This window comes from Hevea brasiliensis, chromosome 12 (assembly GCF_030052815.1).
Source record: "Hevea brasiliensis isolate MT/VB/25A 57/8 chromosome 12, ASM3005281v1, whole genome shotgun sequence".
NCBI classification, from domain to species: domain Eukaryota; kingdom Viridiplantae; phylum Streptophyta; class Magnoliopsida; order Malpighiales; family Euphorbiaceae; genus Hevea; species Hevea brasiliensis.
This window is the reverse complement of record NC_079504.1, coordinates 12,812,949-12,820,388: the sequence shown is the minus strand read 5'-3', so window position 1 is coordinate 12,820,388 and position 7,440 is coordinate 12,812,949. Positions and strand designations below refer to the sequence as shown.

The window sequence follows — 7,440 nt, the reverse complement described above, 5'->3', positions numbered from 1 at the left end:
TTCATAGAATGGTAAGTATCATTGTTGATCACATTTTAAATTTATTTTGCAATGAAATTCTTTATTGCGTGTAATTGACTGCAAAGATTTTAATTTGTTCAATTGATAGTGTACCACATTAGAATCTCAATCAAAAATTTGATTCAACGTTTTTAATATTCTTGATTGAAAATTTTCTCTAAAAGGCTATTTTTATTTTTAATTTTTTTTAAATATTGAATACATATCGAAGAAAATTAAAAACAAATCACTTATATAAAATATAATAGCAATTATCTTAATTTAAAAGACTTGTTCGTATTGATAAAATATTTTAATTAATTATTCAGCAAAAAAGTATGCTCTGCTTGATCATGTTCCAATTTTTGTACAAGCCATCAAACTTTGATTACTTCCTATTATTGCATATTTACCCAAAAAATAAAGAATAAAAATCCCCTTCTTCATAGAAAATGAGATGATAAATTTTCTCAAAAGAAAGAGATAAAATTAAGATAATTTGAATACAAACACATATATTTTAAAAGAATAGAAATTTAGATATTACTAAAAAAATATAAAAAACACAAACAAGAAAAATGGAAGGGGCAACTACCAGTGAAATTTTTTTTGGTGGCCACCCTAAAAAAACTCACAAGGGGCAACTACCAGTGAAAATGTTCTTGGTGGCCACCCTAAAAGAACTCACAAGAGGCAACTACCAGTGAAAATGTTCTTGGTGGCCACCCTAAAAAACTCACAAGGGGGAAGAAAGAGACAGAGAGAATAGAAAGGTAACTAGAGGATATTTTCATTGTTATAAATTAATAATATATATATATATATATATATATATATATTCTTGAATATTATGTTTGGATTCATGAATTTTAATTTATCAGATAAAAGGTTTTAAAATATATAAATTTAATTTTCAACCAAATTTAATATAAATAAAGACTAAAAAAATTTAAAATAATAATATTAATTATTTTATTTAAAATTCTTTAACTTAATAAAAAAAAAAAATTAATGCTCACCTCTAATTTAAATTTAAAATTTAAAATTCTTTTAACCAAACCAGATATGTTAAAATTTATAAATTTCAAAATCTAAATTTCCAATTTAATATATAAAATCTAAATTTTAATTTTAAATCATTAATTCAAATATAACCTAAATTAAATTATAAATGAAATATAATATAATTACAAAATAAACATTTTTATATTAAATTAAATTGCATCCGGCGCATTGCATGAAATAACTAATTTATATAATAAATTAATGAAATTTGAAATAGCTAACTTTATTTATTTTAAATTTAAATTTCTGTACATATTTGTATTAAATTTTGAAAAACAAATACTGAATTTTAATTATATTTAAAATAATATAATTTAGTTTTATTTACTTTCTTTCTTGATTAAATTTATATATATCATAATTAAATTTCTCACACATTTTCCATAACACACGTTATTTTGTACTTGTATATATACTCATAATTTAATATTTTTTACTACAACTTTTTAATTTTTATATATAATATAATATTTTCATAATATATTAATTTTCGATAGCCAGTTAAATTGAATCTCATTGCTTTTATAAATAATATTATAATGCATATATTAGTTCAAAGTCTCTTTATTTTTTATTCTAGAATGTTCTTATTTTATTTATATGTATTATGTAATTTTTATAAATAGTATTAATATCATTTTTCTTATTTTAGAATTTCTTTATTTTTTATTTTAAAATATTAATTTTTTTAGTTAAAATTTATTAATTAATTATAAAAAAAGGCATTTTAATCCACCAACCTTTGTTGCTAACATTGTTCCTATCCCACCATATTTTATATTTGCCTCTAAGAAATTGCAAAATAAACTTAGAAACGAAATAAAATAAAAAATTACAATTATGCCATAAAAAATATTGAAGAAATTGTGTGCAGCCACATTTTTTTAGAGAAAGCACATAAGCATAAACACTTATATAAAATGCAAAACTTACAAAGCATACCATTACAATTCAGTTGAAAGATATATAACTGCTATCATTTTTTTTTTTCCCCTTTTAAATAGAATGGCAACTGGAGTCGTCTCCACCCCATAGAAATTCGAGTTTAAAGCGAGAATATTGGAGAGCAGAGTAGAATCAAATTTCTGTTGAAAATTTTATTTTTATTTTTTTTATTTTTCTATTTTAAATTATTAGTATATTATATAAATTTATTTATTAAAAATAAAATAAAATAAAATATAATTAAAAATACAAGTTTTAGACATTATTTTAATAATATATATATATATATATTAATTATAATATTTAAACATATAAATATATAAAAAATTATTTTTTAATAAAAATAATAATATATTATTGTAAAAGACAGATTACGAAAATTCAAAGTTAAGAGAAAGTATTCCCGTCATCACTTCACATAAATCAAGATAGGGGCGAGGTCCACAAAAATGAATTGGATTAGAGGCAAGTTGAATTGGATTTGAAAATTTTTATCATCCCTCAAAAATTGCCATCAAAATTGAATGCAATAAGTATAATATATCACAAATAAAAGTAAAGTCGATGACCCTTTTAATCGATTACTTTGACATTCAAGTTAGAAAATAGTAATTTGATAATGAAAGAACAAGAGAGTAATGTAGTATTGATTTAGACAATACATATACCTACTTGATCCTTGGTTGCTTTCGATATTTATAGTTTTTTAAAGAAAATAGTCATTACCTTAATCATGAAGACAATTTTTTATTAACATCTAAAATTATCTCTTAAAAATTTGATTTGATCTATGATCATCTTTACAATTACTCAATGTAAGTTTTGCTCGATTTGTTAGACAAACAAAGGCACTTCTCTTTTTGGCTTATGAATGTGTGATCTAGTTTAATATCGAATTATCCCCTTGATTAGTTCGTTCGTGCTCAATTTGAATCTGCTTCTCGCTTAATTTGACTTTCTATCGCTTAATTTGACTTTCTAAAATAGCGTTAATATTTTGATTGTCACATTAGATTTTTATCTCTAAATGCTGAATTTTTTTTTTAATTGAATTTACTCGAGTAGTATCTGTAACACCCCAAAATTTTATTATTTATGAGTATTTTTGGTATTTTAAAATTTTAGGAATTTTTTTGAGATTTTTCGGATTTTTAAAAATCGGGTTCGATTTTCCTAAAATATAAACTTTGATGATTTTTAAAAATTAATTTAAAGACCACGTGGCAAAACTAAAAATATATTTGGAGTCTACGTATTTTTCTGAGTTTTATGGAATTTTTTCAGAATTTTTGGACCTCGTTTTCGGTCCCGAGGCAGAGTAAAAATTCAAAATTTTGTGTCCTGAATCGAACCGGCCGAATCGAACCGGACCGGATCGGACCGGTCGAATCGGACCGGTCTCTTCTCTTTTTCTTCCTCCCGCGCGCGACGCTCCCTCCCCTCTTCTCTCTCTCGTTTCTCTCTCCTCTCCACCCCCAGCCACCGGCCAGCCGCCGCCCAGCCCAGCCAGCAGCCCGGCGCCGCCGCCCACACGGCCGGAAAAACGCGCGCGAAGCCTCCCCCCCCTGCGCGCGCCGTTTCAGCTTCCCCGGCCAAATCCGGCCGATCCGGCCACCGATTGGACCGGGTCTTGTGTCCAAAATCATCTACTCGGCGAGAGCTTTCCATAGACACCAAGAACGCCGAAATCCATCGAGCGGATTGTCCGATTTTTGCTCGGGAAGATTTTAGCCCATTTCGACTTTTGGGCTAGATTTCTCGAAAACCGTGAATCCCACAAGGAAACCGAGGCCACCAGCACGCTCCATTCGTCGAGAGCTTCGCAACGACATAAATTTCGAATTTTTCCGACACCGTTTTTCGGTGGGTCCCACGGAACTTCGCAGTGTATTTTCGACCATTAAATGAGCTTAGAAAATTCTGAAAAATTTATGTACTAACCCCCGTGTTATGGGCTTCGTGTAGGTATCCTCGATTCGCGGAAATTCGACAGTTGACCGGGTCTGCAAATTTCGGGCCAGACAGACCCGTTACCGGAAAAGTCTCCGAATTGGACCGAGGTTTTGGCTAACCCCCCATTGTCAGACGTCCCGAGCGCGTTCCCGAAGTCGAAATTGGCAAAGGTAAACCCGAACCTTGTTTTTTCGTAATTTTCTAGTGCTTAAATAGGATTAAAAATCCATAAAATATTCGTGGTAACTTAGAAAATTACGATTCTTTTTGCAATAGCTTAGTAATATTGCTAAGGACCGCGGGGCAAAGTTTTATAATTTTTAGAGCTTGTTTGGGCAGTTTTTGCAAAAATGATCAATAATAAGGACTAAATTGAAATTTTGCGTATTGTGATGGATGATTGATTTGATGGGCCCAGGAGGGGCTGTGTGATATGATTGAACTGTTGATATATGGATTGTGAATATAGAAGTGCGTTTTTAGCCCTTTTGCAGGTTGGGTAGGTCCTAGGTATAGGGGAGACTCTGCCGGATTTTCGGCACGACTTAGGACGTACTTGTTCTTTTTCTTTGTTTGTATTGAGTCAAATTTATTAAATAGATGTAATGTAATTTTCAGGTGAGCCGGGACAGCCTTCTTCCTCCGCCCAGCCGCCACAGTGATTGTCGTCAAGTCTGTGAGTAAAATATTAATTTTAATTGTAATTTCGATATTATTATATGTTCAGTATGCCCATGCATCACTTATATGCATATATTTATGTAGTTAAACTCTAGGCACGATTTATGATGCATTCATAACTGTTAATGTGCCATGAGTGTTGTTGTGGTAATTTGGAGCAGTGTGCGTGCGTTGGCGTGCGTGTGATGTGGTGTGGACTATGGATAGGACGGGGTAGTCACGGCTTGAGTTCTTCGCTGGGACCCGTTCCTTCGAGGGGTAGTCACGGCTTGAGTTCTTCGCTAGGACCCTCGATTTGGTTTATTAAGCGAAAGTCCGGCTTGAGTTCTTCGCTGGCACCAGGTTGGATTTAAGAGAGCTGTATAGGGGATCAGCTCCCAATATATTATGATTGATGCTACAGGGTGTGTGAGTGCTCCAAATTACCTTTTTGATGCTATGATGTGAATTTATTGCTGATGTTGCATTTCATTCCACAGGTTGCATGAGTTTTAGATAGTTATAGAGATTATGGTTAAAATTGATATTTTACTCTCTGAGTCGAACGCTCACTCCTGTTCAAAAATTTTTACAGGCCACAGGAGGATATTTTGTTCTGGGTTAACCTACTTTTCTACCTCGCAGGTTGTTTATCAATATTTGTGTAATTTTAATTACTCCTAGAATTTCCGCATGTGTTAGCAGTAATTATTTGAATTTGGTCTGTAATATTATTATCATGTTGGACCTGTAAACTAAATATGCTATGCATGTTTGATGGATTGGATGAGGGAGCTGAGCTCCCATTTATTTTATGTTGATGAGTATGTGGAGGGTGAGCTGAGCTCCACAAATGAATATATATTGTGTTTACAGTCGTGAGTCGAAACTCTCCGTTGGTAAGTCCATTTTATGGCGACTGTCCGTTTGTTTTCTTGAAATTGGGCCCAAATAGGCCTTAGAGTTGGGTAAATGAATAGTTAAGATTACTACGCCTGGGCTTTAGCCACTTCTGCGCCCTAGTCTACGGTCCACCCATACAGTCGTGACAGTATCACATGGAAAAACACCAAAACAAATTTAATGAATTTTCATTGATATAACATAATGCTCATGATATAGATTTAAGAAGTTAGATAAACACTGCAATCATGTGCCCCACATCATTACCAATGCGTCGATGGCTTCCTACCGAAGCTAGAATTTTTTACCAGATACTACGTAAGCTAGATTGGCCATGATCTTTGACCCTACAACTTTTTTTTTTTTCCTTTGACCCTTTAAGTTGTTAGCAAATTATTTATTTATTTTTTATAAAAAAGGCTTGCATGATTCAGGTTTTTCTTAAAATAAATAAATAAAATAGTTTCAACTTTACACCTTTTTATCGTTTTTACAAAACAATTTAATAATAAAAATAAGCCATCTTATTTTAACTTTTGAACCAAATAAATTAATAAATTTAAAACTTTTTTATGAATGTCAAATAAATTCATTATCAAAATAATAATTTTTATTTTTTTATAATAAAATATTAATTTCGTGAGGAAGAAAGACTCAAAACGGCAGCCCATCATTTTTGCTTATTTACCGTGCTGCCATTGTTCTTTTATTTGTTTTTCTTTTTTTAATTTTTAGTTTTGAATTAAGAATAATAAATAATTTTTATTATATTAAACATAATAAATTAGTATTTTATTTGTTAAAAAGTATATATTTTATTTAATCAGGATTAATTTATTTTTACTTAGATAGTTTTTGATTTATTTGACTCAAAAAGTTAAAATAGACTTATTTTGATGCATAAAGAAGTTGACGGCCTGATTAAATAATTATCTTCTTAAAGTTAATAAAATATTAATTATATGTAAAAAATAAAAAATAACCGTATTATTGGATAATTTTTCTTTAATTGATTTTTTAAAAAATTTATAATTTAATTTGAAAATATTTGGGTCAATAGTTTATTAGATCAATAATTTAATCACTGAATTATTTAATTTTTTTCAAATCAACTCCCTATTAAAGAATTGTCACGATTTTATATTCGAGTTATTGATTCACCGAGTCAACCAATCAGTCCATCCGAGTTTTATAACACTAGTTTTATAATAATAATAATAATAATAATAATAATAATAATAATAATAGAAAAAAAAATGCTTATTAAAATTGAAGGAAATTTAAATAACATGACAATAGCATGTTTGCTATTTGGAAAAATGAGCTAAGCAATGAGGAAGCCCATGTGGCAGTACAGTAAGCCCATCATCAAAACATTACCCGAATCGACATGGAGGAAGAATATAAGTACGTTGATCCCATTCATCATTACATCAATCAGAATCAATCCAAACCAATCACATTTCAGGATACCTCCAAAATTACCTGAAAGTTACGTCACAGCTGCCAGATCCATCCCGTCACATTAGCTCGTTCTCAAACCCATTTAAAAAAAAAAAAAGAACAATTATTATTTAATTTTTTTATTTTACTAAATATATTTATTGACCCATATTTTTATTTATTTTTTTTAAATTTATTTCCTATTTTAAACATTAAATTAAGTTTTATTCGATTTTATTTTTATTTTTAAATTTTAAATTATTTAATTTTTATAATTGTAATTTATTTTCTCTTTAAGTTAAATTACAGAAAAATCAATTTAAATTGAAAAAAAATATAAAGTAAGTAGAATAAAAATATAGAAATAATTAATATATTTAAAATAAAAAATTAAATAATTTATCTACATTATATATAATATGAGAAGGGGTAATATTAATTTTATCAAAAATGCACTTTATTTTTTTAAAT

The 7,440-nt window shown here is 29.2% G+C and overlaps 1 long non-coding RNA gene across 1 annotated transcript in view; it reads left to right on the top strand.

Moving 5' to 3' along the window:
- The first annotated feature begins 3,535 nt into the window (after nt 1-3,535).
- The window catches only part of LOC131171332 (uncharacterized), a 39,638-nt gene continuing 35,733 nt past the window's right edge, over nt 3,536-7,440 (top strand). The window contains exons 1-2 of the long non-coding RNA XR_009141998.1: nt 3,536-3,873; nt 3,976-4,133. This is a non-coding gene — a long non-coding RNA (uncharacterized LOC131171332). The remainder of the gene's footprint in view (nt 3,874-3,975; nt 4,134-7,440) is intronic.